Source organism: Rhinolophus sinicus, linkage group LG02 (assembly GCF_036562045.2).
Source record: "Rhinolophus sinicus isolate RSC01 linkage group LG02, ASM3656204v1, whole genome shotgun sequence".
Classification (NCBI taxonomy): domain Eukaryota; kingdom Metazoa; phylum Chordata; class Mammalia; order Chiroptera; family Rhinolophidae; genus Rhinolophus; species Rhinolophus sinicus.
In genome coordinates this window covers 120,216,526-120,232,782 of record NC_133752.1, presented here as the reverse complement: position 1 = coordinate 120,232,782, position 16,257 = coordinate 120,216,526, and positions in this window count along the sequence as shown.

Genomic DNA, 16,257 nt, shown 5'->3' with positions numbered 1-16,257 from the left:
CTCAGTTATTGTATTCTTCACTTCTGACTGGTTCTTTTTTATGGTTTCTATGTCCATTTTTATGCTTGCTATCTCTTTGTTGAAGTTCTCAGTAAGTTCCTTGAGCATCCTTATAACTATTGTTTTGAACTCTGTCTCTGGTAGGTTGCTTGCCTCCATTTCATTTAGTTCTTTTTCTGGAGTTTTCTCCTGTTCTTTCATTTGGGACATATTTCTTTGTTTCCTCATTTTGGCTGTCTCTCTGTGTTTGTTTGTATGTATTAGGTAGCTCTGCTATGTCTCCTACTATTGGCCAAGTGGCCTTATGTAGTAGGTACCCTGTGGAGCCCTGGCACAGTCTCCTTGGTCACTTGCTCTCAGTGCTCCAGGAGTGTCCCTTGTGTGGGTTGTATGTGCCTTCTTCTTTGCTATTGGCATGTCAGTGTGTGGCAGTGGCCTTCAGGCTGACTGGCTGTGGGGTTTGCCACATCCACAGCTTGTGGGCTGCTGTGCAATAGACTTACCCCACTGAGTGGGATTCTCCCCAGCAGGCTCTGCTGCCTGTTGAGACTGCCCTTTGCGTGTGCTGCTTCTGATGCTAATTGTGTGGTGCTCTGCTGTGGTCTGAAGCCAACCTTCAAGTATGTTTGTTCTGGAGCCTCTTGGGGGAGCTCAGTCACATCCCAGTCACCCACCGCCTGTGACTGGATGAGGACTACCTGCTAGGAGCTACAAAGCAATCCACAGTTGTTTGCTGCCTGTGCTGAAGTTGAAGGCACATGGGAAAGGCCACGCTGTGAACTGAGGATGGTTGCCACTAGTACTGGGCTTGGATAGCTCTGCAAAAAGCCAGGATACCCCGAGAACTGTTGTCACTTGCCAGCTCCTTTAAGGCTTAGCCACTGATAAAGCCTCATGCAGTATGCAAGTAAGTTGAATGACAAAGGGAGTCACTAGAATGGGAAAAAACTGTGTTGAGCCTGGAGCAACTCAGCAAAAGTCTCAGAGTATACTAAGGCCAGTCACCACCCATCTAGGGCCTTCGGAATCTGACAGTTTTCCAAGAAAGAGTGCAGTGTGGGCAGGCTGGCTGCTTGCGGAGAAAGTGTTTCCCGTGTTGGACAAGTTGGGTGGGGCATGGTCTCAGTGAGTCAGCAGGGCAGAGCAGTGGAGCTCACCAGACCAGTCAGATTCAGATTTGGTCGTAATCATAGGGGAAGTGCTCAACACAGGAAAGATTGTGCCCATCTGCCAGCCACATGGGAGAAGAATCCCACACAGAGAAAATGCTGACTATCCTCCAGCCCTCTTACCTTCACTTCAATCTGCCCCCGTATGCCTCCGACACCACCAGAATCTCTGTCTCTCCACTGGAGCCCAAGGTAAGGGCCCGTGAGCGAGCGAACCTGTGCACGGACTGTTTAAGAGAATGTTTGGGTTTCCCACATCCTTCTTTCCCACCTGGATTGTTGGAACCCCTATTGTTTTCCACAGCCAGATGTTGTGGTGGCTCCTCTTCCTGACACCAGTACTCCAGGCAGGGGGGCTTGTTGGAGGTTGGGTCACTGGCTCCTCTGGGGGAAACGTCCATGTCTGAGATATCCCTCCTGGTTCTTATTCACCACACGCAGGTGTGGGGCCCATTTCATGTCTCTGCCCCTCCTACCAGTCTCGATATGGCTTCTTTATATGCTTAGTTATAAAATTTCTGTTCAGCTAGACTTTAGATGGTTCTCCAGGTTGATTGTTCTATAATTTAGTTGCAATTTCAATGTGTTCATGGGAGGAAACAGGCACAGTGTTTATCTACTCCACCATCTTGGATCTGTTAATGTAATATTCTATGCATCAACTTCTTTATGGTATAAAATGTAGGTAAGAGATATATCTATGGTACAAAGTATTATAGAATCCTTAGGAGAGGTAAATTAATTTATATGCATGAAGCACTTATCATAGTGTCTGGCACAGAATAGGTGCTCAATAAATATCAGCATTATTATTGTAGTTGCTATTGGTAGAAAATAAAAACGGGTGGAAAAGTTTCTTTATTAATTCGAAAATGTTTTCAACTATATTGAAATACAACTTACATGTGATAAAATGCACACATTTTAAGTGTATAGTTCAATAAGTTTTGACAAATGTATACACCTGTGTAGTTAGTATTCCAATTAATATGTATATAGATATATATTATTTTTATTATCCCAGAAAGTTCCCTAATGTGCTTTACAATTTTTCAAACCCTCCCAACACCCCATGAAACAATCTGATTTGTGAAACCATAGGTTTATTTTGTTTCTTTTAGAATATTATAGAAATGGAATCAATACACAATGTATTATTTTGTGTCTGGCTTTTTTCACTCTATATGATGCTTTTGAAATTCATCTTTATTGTGTATATAAATTAGTTGATTCCTTTCAATTGCTAAATATTCCATTTTTTAATATACTACATTTGTCCAATCACTTGTTGAACTTATAGATTGTTTCATATAAATCATTCAGTGTTTTCCTACCAGGAATAAAAATGCTCAAACATTCCTGTACATGCATTTTTGTGAATACATATTTTCATTTGTGTTGGGTAAACGCATAGAAATGGGATTGCTGGGGCATAGGGTATGTACATGTTTCAATTTATAGGGAACTGCAAAATAGATGACATGATTCTTTATATAGAAAACCCTGAAGACTCCACTGAAAAAACTATTAGAAACAATAAAAAAGCAAAGTAAAGTTGCAAGACACAAAATCAATGTACAAAAATCCTTTGCATTCCTATATTCTAACAATGAAAATTGAAAAAAAAGAAATTTAAAAAATCAATTCTTTTTGCAATTACAACAAAAAAAATAAAATACCTGTGATTGAAGCTGGATAGGGCAAAGGGGAAAAGCTAAGCGTGATTCCGGTTTCAGTTGGAGACCAGTTTCAACTTATGAAAAAATGCTCAATATCACTAGCTATTAGGGAAATGTCAATCAAAACCACAGATCTTATTGGAAAGATTTGGACCACAAATTATATCACAGAGACAATTCTGTATCGAGCAAGGGTGTGACCTTTTGTACATTATGTCATCCAATCATCAGCTAAAGTCTACCTTGTCCCACACTCCCAGGAAGGGCAGAGTGCAGAGCCTCTTGGAGCAGGTGGCTCCTGTTAGCTGAAGACTGTTATGTACTGATGGGGTAGATGTGATTTGTTATCAAGTAAGATCTGGCTAGGGTACCAAGTTATCCACTCTAGGCTATCCTTTATTTCATTTTATTTTAAATTTTTTTTTTTTTTAATTGAGTAACACGGTGTTTTTTCCAGGACCCATCAGCTCCAAGTCAAGTCATTGTCCTTTAATCTAGTTGTGGAGGGCGTAGCTTAGCTTCAAGTCCAGTTGCCTTTTTCAGTCTAGTTGCAGGGGGCGCAGCCCACCATCCCATTAGGGAATTGAATTGGCAACCTTGTTGTTAAGAGCTCATGCTCTAACCAACTGAGCCATCCAGCAGCCCACCAGCAACTCAGCAGCAACTCGTTGTCTTCAATCTAGTTGTGGGGTGCGCAGCCCACCATCCTATGAGAGAATTGAACTGGCAACCCTGTCGTTAAGAGCTCGCGCTCTAACCAACTGAGCCATCCAGCCGCCTCATAAGCTATCTGTTGGGACAGAACCAGGAATACAGTTTCCAGGCTCTCGGCCTCATGTGGAAAGGTGTTGGCTCAGGTAGTAAATGGCCATCAACTGTGATTGGATGGCCATCAGCTGTGGCTCGTTGGCCATCAGCTGTAACCAGTGAGCCATTGGCCACTAATATAACTGCTGTGGCTACGCTAGCAGAAAAATGGGGGCTAGCAAGAAGATGGTGGCTGAGCTAGCAAGCGCGGATTGCGGTCAGCATGGCAGATTGCAGCTAGCAAGTGGGGTTGGTGGACTGGCAGAGAAGCGGCGGCAGATTGCAGATCGTGTGTGTCCTGCTTCCTGTGTCTCCAACCTAGCTGCCAGCGAGACTATAGTGGTATGACTCCTCTATCTATAGCTCCGTGGATGTTCCATTTTGGCCTCACCATGTCCTGTGTTCTGAAGTGGGGAGCGGGAGCAGAGACCATGCATGACACCCTGCATCACAAGTGGGGATGAGGTGCTTCTACCAAAGGATAGAGTAAGAGTCTGCCTAAATTTAAAGATGCAGCTGCCATCTGGCATTTGGAATTCCTGTGCATGTAGAAGAGTAAGCACAGAAAGGAGATATACTGGTGTGGGGGCGGAGCCCCAGAGAGTAGTTTCCAGGCTCTCGGCCTCACATAGACAGGTGCTGGCTCAGGTAGTAAATGGCCATCAACTGTGATTGCATGGCCATCAGCTGTGGCTAGTTGGCCGTCAGCTGTAACCAGTGAGCCATTGGCCACAATATAACTAGCTGTGGCTACGAGAAGGAGAAGAGAAAGAATGGGGCCTAGCAAGAAGATGGCGGCTGGGCTGGCGAGTGTGGATGGCGGTTTGCGGACAGTGTGGATCCAGCCTCCAGTGAGAGTATAGTGCCGCCAGAGAGAATATAGTGGTATGACTCCCCTACCTATGGCTCCGTGGGTGTTCCTTTTTGGCCTCACCATATCCTGCGTTCTTGTATGGGGAGCGGGAGCAGAGACCCCGCAGGCCGTCCCGCACGACAAATGGCGCAGCGAGCAGGGTCTCCCGCACGACACATGGCGTAGTCGGCAGGATATGGTGCCGGCCAAAGCTCTCCAAAGGACGGTGGAGCAGTTTGTGTGTATGAACACTGAGTCTCTGGAAGACCAGGAGGAGCAGCTGCCGGAGAGCTGGACCCCCGTGGAGGGGTGGGAGGACGTGGACGGTTCTCCCACCAGCACAGGAAAAGCCATGCAGCTGCTGGAGAGATGGAGCCCCGTGGAGAGGTGGAAAGATGTGGACGGTTCCCCAACCAGCACAGGCCGGAGAAAGCGAAGGTCGCAGCCCTGTGGGCTGGGAAGTTCCTGCTCAGGCAGCCCGGATGCAGGACTTATAGTCCCAGGAGGTAACGCTTGCTGAGTCCTCCGTGGGAGATGAGGGTGAGGTCAAGGTCATCCCTCACCCCCAGGACAGCCCTGGTGAATGACTATGGACTATGGGGAATTGCCTTCCATCCCTAATTTAATGGACCGCTTGACTGTTTGTTTGGGAACTGTTGTTAGTGGAACTGGGGGATATTTGCTTTTGTCTCTTGACTGGCCGCCATTGAGAATATGTAAGCACCTTGATTGTGAGTCGCTGTTGTTCCAGCAGGGTACCCTGAGAGGCACAGAGAGAGTGGCAGTGCCCTGAGAGCCCTGGCTGAGTCCAGGAAGTCTGGCTGAGCCCTGAAGGTACCCTGGCTGTGCCCAGGAAGTCGGGTTTTCTGTATGGTAGAAGCTGAGTTTTGTTTTTGATGTTTACGTATAGTCAGTTGTTCCAGCATTAAATTTACTGACAAAATTATTCTTCTCCCATTGAATTGATTTGTTACATTATAGAAAAGATCAGTTGAAAATATAAATGTTTGTCTATTTTTGGACTCTCTATTGTTCCATTTATCTATTTGTCTATCTTTACACTGCTCCCACATTTTCTTGACCAATATGGCTTTACAGTATACTTTAAAACGAGGTAGCATAGGTTTTTCAATTTTGTTACTCTTTTTCAAAATATGTTTGAATTTTTTGAAAATGAGGACTACTTTAAGTACTTTACAGTATCCTCATGACTGTAGATCAACTTGTCAATTTCTCCAAAAAAGTCTTAACTGGTATTGCATTCTACCTATACATTCATTTAAGAATAATTGATGTCTTAACAGCATTGAGCCTCCCAACCCATGAACACAGTATAACACTCCATTTCTTTAGGTCTTTTCTAAATTGTCCCAGCAATGTTTTATAGTTTTAATGTAGAGTGCTTGCACAACTTTTGTTTGATTGATTCCCAACTATTTTATGTTTTTCCTGCTATTGTAAAACATGTTTTTACATTGTATTTTCCAGTTGATCTTTCAATATTTTTCGATATTTCTTTTGTACTTTGCGAAACTTACTTTGATAATTCTAATGGATTTTTGGTAGATTTCCTAGGGTTATCCATATAAATGATGTCTGCAAATAAAGACAGTTATGTATCTTCCTTTGCAATCTGGATGCTTTTTATTTATTTTTCTTGGTTTATCATGGCCTAGAATTTCTAGTACAATGTAAAACAGAAATGGTGAGTTCAAATATCTTTGCCTTTCTCAGTCTCAGAGGAATTAACTACTATTTTTGTGTCTCAGAAGAAAGCCTGTGATTGAAGCTGGATAGGGCAAAGGGGAAAAGCTAAGCGTGATTCCGGTTTCAGTTGGAGACCAGTTTCAACTTATGAAAAAATGCTCAATATCACTAGCTATTAGGGAAATGTCAATCAAAACCACAGATCTTATTGGAAAGATTTGGACCACAAATTATATCACAGAGACAATTCTGTATCGAGCAAGGGTGTGACCTTTTGTACATTATGTCATCCAATCATCAGCTAAAGTCTACCCTGTCCCACACTCCCAGGAAGGGCAGAGTGCAGAGCCTCTTGGAGCAGGTGGCTCCTGTTAGCTGAAGACTGTTATGTACTGATGGGGTAGATGTGATTTGTTATCAAGTAAGATCTGGCTAGGGTACCAAGTTATCCACTCTAGGCTATCCTTTATTTCATTTTATTTTAATTTTTTTTTTTTTTAATTGAGTAACACGGTGTTTTTTCCAGGACCCATCAGCTCCAAGTCAAGTCATTGTCCTTTAATCTAGTTGTGGAGGGCGTAGCTTAGCTTCAAGTCCAGTTGCCTTTTTCAGTCTAGTTGCAGGGGGCGCAGCCCACCATCCCATTAGGGAATTGAATTGGCAACCTTGTTGTTAAGAGCTCATGCTCTAACCAACTGAGCCATCCAGCAGCCCACCAGCAACTCAGCAGCAACTCGTTGTCTTCAATCTAGTTGTGGGGTGCGCAGCCCACCATCCTATGAGAGAATTGAACTGGCAACCCTGTCGTTAAGAGCTCGCGCTCTAACCAACTGAGCCATCCAGCCGCCTCATAAGCTATCTGTTGGGACAGAACCAGGAATACAGTTTCCAGGCTCTCGGCCTCATGTGGAAAGGTGTTGGCTCAGGTAGTAAATGGCCATCAACTGTGATTGGATGGCCATCAGCTGTGGCTCGTTGGCCATCAGCTGTAACCAGTGAGCCATTGGCCACTAATATAACTACGCTAGCAGAAAAATGGGGGCTAGCAAGAAGATGGTGGCTGAGCTAGCAAGCGCGGATTGCGGTCAGCATGGCAGATTGCAGCTAGCAAGTGGGGTTGGTGGACTGGCAGAGAAGCGGACGGCAGATTGCAGATCGTGTGTGTCCTGCTTCCTGTGTCTCCAACCTAGCTGCCAGCGAGACTATAGTGGTATGACTCCTCTATCTATAGCTCCGTGGATGTTCCATTTTTGCCTCACCATGTCCTGTGTTCTGAAGTGGGGAGCGGGAGCAGAGACCATGCATGACACCCTGCATCACAAGTGGGGATGAGGTGCTTCTACCAAAGGATAGAGTAAGAGTCTGCCTAAATTTAAAGATGCAGCTGCCATCTGGCATTTGGAATTCCTGTGCATGTAGAAGAGTAAGCACAGAAAGGAGATATACTGGAAAGTGTAATTGACCCTAATCTTCATGAGGAGGTATGACTGCTATTACTTATGGGGGCTGGGTAGAATGTGCCTAGTAGAAACGTGAACCACTGGGGCATTTTTTGCCACCTTTGTACCCCATTTAAGCTACATCTGGGCACATAAAACAATCATGGCCTGATGAAGGGCCATGCTCCTTCAGGAATGGAAATCTGGGTCAACCCACTAGGCAAACCATTCCACTACAGAAGTGCTTCCCTAGGGTGATGAAAAGCTAGATAAGCATCAGTTTTGTCTTGGAGATGAACTGCAGTATCAGGGACTCTATTCATTCCAATAATACGTCCCTTGTAAGTTTTCCCAGAAAATAAGGTCATAGTCCTCTGCAGTTGCTGTAACTAGTTGGAGAGAACTGAATGTGAAAGCAAATGTGGCTGAGTCGAGCAAACAAAGGGCTGTAATCGTCTCTGCGGTGATTCAGAGTTAACTCCGCATCCTTTTACTAGGCTGGTCTTCTACCCCCCAGCTGATGTGAGTTTAGCTGCTAAAAGTTTACAGCTGCCTCTCTTTTCTGAAGACTCATCCCTGTGAGGGCTGACAGGAGCCAACTCACTCAGAGTAAGCTGCATCAGCCCATAGCCAAAGACTGATAACGAGGGTTCAGAAACCTGGTCCTCCTGCCTCAATGGAAGAACAATAGTGCAGGGAAATGTATACTCCTGTTCTCTTCCCCTCTCTGATCTCTGCATCAAGCCAGACAAGACTTTAACTGAGACTGTATCCATACATCTGAATTCCTGCCTCAGGTTCTGCTTCTAGTTCATCTGAGCTAAGACAGGGTGAAAATCCACTTAACATTTTGGCCTCTAGAGTTTCCTTGACTTCTTGCCAGATGACTAAATACATTTTGAAAGATTTAAAAAATATTTTGTTCATCAGAAGGGTCAGTCTCAGTATCTTATTCTCCATACTATTGGAAAATAGGTCAGATTGATCTCTGTCTGTTTCATCCAGACCATTTTCTCAGTCGTAATATTTATTGAGCACTTACTTTGTATGTACCAGGCAGTATTCCCAGGGTTTACAAATAATTAATTCATTTAAAACCACTCATTAAACTTATAAATTAGGAATAAATACTGTACCCATTTTAAAGAAAAAATAAATTAAGACAGATAATTTTAAAAATGTGTGCAGGCTCATACAGATCGTAAGTGGTTGAACCAGGATTAAACTCAGCAGTGTGGCTTTAAGACTCATAACACTCTACTGTCTCTAAATTGGGGCTCCCCAGCTAAATTCTTCCATATTTGTTTTACATGGTGCTTAAATGCCTAGAGAAGTATTTGGAGCGTAGTTTTCCTATCACCGGACACATATGTTTTATAATATATAAGTTTATGTTGAACTATATATGGAGGGTGAAGGTTTATGTGGCTTATCTGGATTTTTTTGCTATCCAAATTTTGCTCAACCCAAGGGTGTTCTGCAGCCATTTTATTGCAATAAATTATGCCTACAGCAGTGTAGACCTACAATGGGAGGAAACACTGAAGCAGGACAATAATATTATTAAAATAATAATTGAAGAAAAAAGATTTGTGATATTTTCACATTTTGCATTATATTACTACTAATATGTTAATTTTAAAATATCTGTAAAATTCATTACAAGTCTTCAAGAAATCATTTTTCAGGCACTGAATGACTATGTGTTGAATGAATGATAAATGAAATGTGAAAAAAATATTTTGCTAGCCAATATGCAAAAAAAAATTAACAATCACAAAGGATTTACTGAAGCCAGAGCTATACAAATACTACATTGGAGAAATTTTTTCTCATAAGAAAAAGACCTAAGTATCATAGGATTCGGTAAAACAAAGGGAGATAACAGATTTTTGCAAAGAAAATTGATCATATTATGGTCAGACTTTCATTCTCATTATTCTCATAAAATTGTTCTTTTAAATGTCTCTAGGGAGACTCATGATACATTATCTACTGTTCATTTTTCAGGCCCAATTTTACTCAGCAGCATTTCATGTAATTGATGATTCTTTCTTGAAAAAAATTTTTTTTTTTTTTTTTTTTACTTGGCCTGCAGGACACTGCTCTCTTCGTTCATCTCCAACCTCCCTCTTCACTCCTCAGTTTCTTTTTTTGGATTTTCCTCTATTTCCCACCTATACATATTGAAGTGCTGAAGTCTCAGCCTGTATTCCTTCTCATCCCTTCTATATTCCTTCACTTGGTAATCTCACCCAGCCCACATTCACATGCCCAGCCTGGCCCTCCTTTTTGCATTCAAGACTCATATATTTAATTACCACTTAATATTTCCTCTGGGGTGTCATTGCTACACTCTAGTTCAAGTCTAGCGTATTGCAAAAAACCTCTTGCTAGCATCCTTGTGGTCTTTTCTCCACATGGCAGCTAGAATGCCCTTTTAAAAATGTAAGTCAGATAATGTCACTTCTTTGCTCAAAATCATCCAATTGCATCACTGATCATTCAGAATAAAAATGGAAACCCTCCCCATGGACAATAAGCCCCATGTGATCTGAGTGGTACTCTATCCTATGCTCCCCACCTCTCTAATCTCATCTCACTCTTCACCTTGCTTTTCTCCAGCCACTCTGGCCTCCTAGCTGACCTTGTAAAATGCCAAGCACACTCTTTTCTCAGGACCTTTGCCGTTGTTGTTTCTTTTTCCAGGAAGATCTCCTCACCCATATTCAAGGACTAGCCCCCTAGTTCCTTTATGCTTCTGATTGGATCCCAACTCCCTGGCATCTACATAAAATAGCATGGCTACCCCATCCCTCTCTTTCTCCCTGCCTTATTTTATTTTGCTTCTTAGCTTTCCCTACCACATATGTGGTTTTCTGCTTATGATCTCTTCCCACCTCCACTCCCTTTGAAATTTATAGTCAAATTTATTTTATTCACTGCTGTATCTCCATTGCCTAGAAGAGTGCCTGGTACATAGTAGATGCTTACTAAATATTTATTGAATTAGTAGATGTATAAAAGCATTTTCATTATTAAAAATAATATATCACTAAGATATGGTGCTATACAATGAGCTTTCACACAAACTATGTCTATAAAAACAGCTAAAAAAAAAATCCATGAGCATCTGCACCATGGTTTTATCATTGTCATTTGGAAGGTCTGTATTCCTGAGATGCAGAGAGATGAGGAGGTTCTTCCACTTCTCTCCCTTTGGGCAACATTGCACTTAGGAGAAGGGAAGAATGAGTGGGAAGTATTTTTGTGGGGACAGAGCCAGGAGTGCAGTTTCCAGGCTCTCACCCTCCTATGGGAATGTGGTCACTTGGGTAGTAAATGGCCATCAACTGTGATTGGATGGCCATCAGCTGTGGCTAGTGGGCCGTCAGCTGTAACCAGTGATCCATTGGCCACTAATATAACTGCTGTGGCTATGCTAGCAGGAAATGGCAGCTAGCAAGAAGGTGGTGGCTTAGCTAGCAAGCACGGATTGCAGCTATCAAGTGAGGTTGATTGGCAGAGAAGCGAATGGCGGGCTGCAGATGTGTGGCTCCTGCTTCCTGTGTCTCCAACCCAGACGCCAGTGAGACTATAGTGGTATGACTCCCCTATCTATGGCTCTGTGGGTGTTCCTTTTTGGCCTCACCATGTCCTGCATTCTTATGTGGGGAGCGGGACCAGAGACCCTGCATGACACCCTGCATGACACTGATACAGAGTAAAGATAAAGATATCATCACCCCCTGAACTGTACATGTGCAATGAGTACATAAATCCATAAATGAAGAAAGAAAAATAACAATTTAGGAGAGCCAGTTATTGAGAAGAAGAAGGAGTGACTCCCTTTTTGGTAGAATCAAGAAGACAATTTTAATAAATTAGTAGTTATAATCAGATCACACACCAAAACATCCTTCCTACCGGTATGCCTACTGAAGTGTAGAATCAGTGATGAGAAACAAGTTTCTTTTGTAAATATCAAGTGGTATAAGAATCTAACAACACAGAGCAAAAATACAAAGTGATGAATATCAGTAAGCAGAAGAGTCTTAGAAAAAATAGACATACGAATAATAGGAGTTCCATAGGGAAAAAACTGAATAGAGTGGTAATAACTTAATTCAAGAAAAATTGAGTGGGTTGGTAATAGTCTTGAGTTGGTCTATTGGAAAACCCTCCTGAGACCCAGAAATAATTCATCTACAAAGCCATATTCCAAGGCCTATCTTGGTGACTTTTCAGAATTTCAAGAATAAAAAGGAAATTCAGATAGATTTCCAGATAGATAACGTAGAAAGGGAATAGCAGTTTTCCTGTATTGAGAATGTCACTTGCAACATTGGATGCTAGAAAACAGTGAGATTACCTTAATAGATGACTGAGAGACTGCAGTCCAAAAATCATAATCCAGACAAAATATTATATGTCTAACCAGACAAAGAAAAGACATTTCCAAAAATTCAAGAGTTCAGAGAATATACCACCTTATACTTTATCTGAAAAATATACTCAAATCTGTGTCCTAACTAAATGAAAACCAAGGAAGAGTTCAAGATCTTAAGAAGAAAAAGTGATAGGTAGTAAATTGAAGGTGATGCTGTGACTGTATATTTTTAAGCATTAAATTTGAAATAGACAATTTATTCTGTAATGGAAAAAGCCAACAATTAATTGTCTTGAGCTGAATGTTTTGATGTTGAACTAGAAGGGAATGAGAGAGGGAAGAAGGGGGAGGGAGAGAGGGAGGGAGGGAGGGAGGGAGAGAGAGAGAGAGAGAGAGAGAGAGAGAGAGAGAGAGAGAGAATATCTAAAATCTAAACCTGATTCATTGTAGATCAGGAATTAAGGAATCGGTGTTCTAGAGATCTTATGTGTGAAGTGGGGCAGTAAAAGAATTCTAAAGATTTCACTTTGATATGTTGGGATGGGATGGGGGAAAGGAAATATAACAAAATATGTGTGAGACATTAGGAGAACTCTTTTTTCAGATAAAGGTAATATTACTTGCAATTCATTGGCAATAAATTTGAATCCAATATCACCCCAATAAATTTATTAAAGTTTTCTTTTTTTTTAATTAAAAGCCAAAACTAACTGAATGATCTAGCCCAAAGGGTGATTTTTGAGGAAATTACCAAAACTAACTTAAGTAAAAATAGAAAACCTGAGCACATAATAACTAGAGCAAAGATTTGGACGATAATGTTAAGATATACCATAAAAAGGGCTAATGTTTAAAAACCAGATAAGTATGTATACTATTTTTACTTAAGTTAGTTTTGGTAATATAATTTCTGGATCTGCTTTTACTTAGTTCATATTTTCCTTTTTGGACTGTATCTTCCCACAGATGGTGTTTTTGGGTCCTTTCTTACTCATATTTGAAGAAGAGCAGTTATTTGTTGAAGAATTATTTGTGGAAGGGGCGGGGGAATGAGCTGGCATAGTCTGAAGCTTCAATTTTATTTGCCTGTCCGAAAACTTTTACACAGTCATTAACTTTGTCTCCTCTGGGAAGGAATTTCCATCAGTTTTGGTGTTCTGGGCTTAGCAAGTCTCACAGCAGAGGACTTTATATCACAGGCTTTATGGTTTTCCATCTAATGATAACTACCTCCCTTTCCCAGTTCCATCTTGCTATCCCATCTCAGACTTCTTGCTCAGAGTTAAATTGAAGACAATACAAATAACATGTATCCAGAATATGGGCAAAGGCTCTAAATAGACATTTCTCCAAAGAAGGTATACAAATGCCAATAAGCATAAACAGATGTTCCACATCATTAGTCAACAGAGAAACACAAATCAATTCCACAATATAATATAACGTCACACCCACTAGTATGTAAAATGAATGTAATCAGATAGAGCCACTTTGGGAAACAATTTGACAGTCCTTCAAAATGTAAACATAAAGTCACCACGTGACCCAGTAATTCCACTTTTGCATACAAGTCCCCCAAGGAGACTGAAAACATACATCCACACGAAAACTTGAACATGAACATTCATAGCTTTATTATTCATACAGAATTATTCAGCTTCTGACAAAAAGTAGAAACTACCCAAATGTCCATCAACTAATTAAGGGATAAGTCAAATGTGGTCTATCTACACAATGAAATATTATTTGACAATAAGAAAGAATGAAGTATTGACGCATGCTGCAACATGGATGAATCTTTTAAACATTGTGCTAAGTGAAAGCAGCCAGTCACAAAGACTACATATTGTATTATTACATGATTCTATTTATATGAATGTTCAAAATAGGCAAAACTACAGAAAGTTGGTTAGCGGTTGCCTAAGGTTGGGTTTTGTTTTGTGGGTGATGAAAATGTATAAAATTAGAGTGTGATGATGATTGCACAGTGTCGTTAATTTACTAAAACAACATTGAAGTGTGCACTTTAAATGGTAAATTGTATGGTATGTGAATCATATCTCTATCTTTGTATCTTTATTAAGCTATTAAAAAAATAAAAAAAGACCGAAGACTCTTGAGTCAGAGCACCTAGATTCATATCCTGGCACCTCCACTTGGCCGTGCAACTATGTGCAAGTTCCTCCACATTTTCATACATCTGCATAATGTGGATAATGACAATACTTACCTCAAAGCTGGGTTGTGAGGAAAAAGAAAGTGGGTGCTCAGAACAGTATCTGGTACAGAGCAAGTGCCCAGGAAGTGTCAGTTGTATTACGAGACTTATCCATTGCATGAAGAAAAAATCTTTATATTAGTTTTCTTATGTTTTTATTTTTTTATATCTTTAATAATTTTAAAATTATTATTTAAAAGTTTATCAAAGATTTTGTCTAAGTAAAATCTTGGCACATAGAAGGTGCTCCGAAAATATTTGTTGAATTTATGAATAAATGCCCAGTAGATAACCCTGCTTTCCTCACTTTTCTGCTGTTTACTTAAAGACATTATTTGATTCCTCTTTACTTCAGCGTTTTCATCTGTAACACAGATCAGTAATATCTACTTTTTAAAGTTGTGTTGAGTCTAAATGAAATTGTGTCTAGTTTTGTCCTTGACCTACAAGAGATGCTTAACTATATTAGTTCCCTTTCCTTTCAGCCTCCTTAACATCTTTTTACTTGTTATTAAGGACTTCAACTCCACCCGCTTAGAAGGGGCTGAGTGCTCAGTTTTGTTTTGTTGTTAATATTTCTGTGATGTCTTTGCCTCCCTCTCTGAAAATCCTTATAGAATCTGATTCTCATTCTCACAGTTCTTTCACTATTGAGTCTTTGGGGCCACCCGTATCCTGATGTTGTCCTACATGCTTTCTCTTTCATTATTTTGCTGCTCATGCTGCACTGGCTGCTTTAGTTGCTGAATTAATTTCTGCTTTCAGAATAGTAATAAATGCAAAAGCACCTTACTGTCTACTCTCCAAAGTAAACACTCAATGCATAATGATTGAATCTTAAATAGCCAACTCTGATTCTGCTGCTTGTCACTCAGAGTTGCCTTTGGTACTTTTCTCACTGCCTCACTGAGGGCACAGAAGCTGCACTCTGGTGGATCTGTGATTGATTTTCTTCCTAACCCTGGATGGCCAGACTGGGAGCCATCTTTTGCTTCATCTTTTGAGTTAAAAAGGGTCTGAGTTCCTAGCAAAGAGGTATCAGGGATACCCACTGGAAGGAAAAAACAAACAACTGGAAATCTCAAGTTGTTTATTTATGGTACTTCTTAGTTTTTGACTATAATTTGGGTATAAAGTAACCAGCTACTCTTAGATATAGGGATCCACAGGAGATCTTTGCTTTTTTTATTTTCCATTCCCTTTGGTAATGAAAGTGCTTTATATGGTGTTTAGCAGATATTAAGTTATTATATAAATTGCATCATTTCTAAAACATAAAATGAAATTTAAGTCAAGTTTCGGGTACTATCCAAACAGCACGATACTATCATATGTTTCATCAATAAGAAGTAGCCTTGATACTGTAGGCTTCAGTGTTAACAGAGCGTGTTTTTTTTATTGTGAAAAAATTTGAAGCTAGAAATACAGTGATAAAAAGAGAAATGATGTTTTGAAAAAGAGGTGAAATATTTTCAGGCACTGTGCAGCCCCCAAATGTTTTTTGTTTTTTTTTTCCTTCTCTATACCTAGAGTTCTAAAGATTTTTCTTGAAACAGAAATAAAATATTCAGTGAAGGCATTCATAATTATTCAATGAGAATCAGATATTTCTATGGTTTTATTATTATATAGATTTATAATGTTGGACATTTATCATTATATTTTGTCTTTCCAACATTCATGCCCTCTTTTTCTGGAAAAGATTTTATTTTTGCTTTGTGGAAACCACCCCTCCCCCACTCTTAACCCAAGGGGCTCCAGTGAGATTGATCAGCATATACTATTTTTCTTGCCAGCTACTCTGATTCGTTCAGAGAGAGACACAATCTTATCTAAAATCAGCTATACCTAATAAGGGTTATGAACTCTATTATTACCTTGAATTTGCTGAGAAAAATGTCCTATCATATTTCAGTGATTCTGTGAAGCCCTATTTTCACCAACATTTTAACATCTCTGAGCTTGAGGTACATTTTGCAATCTATGTTGTAAGAA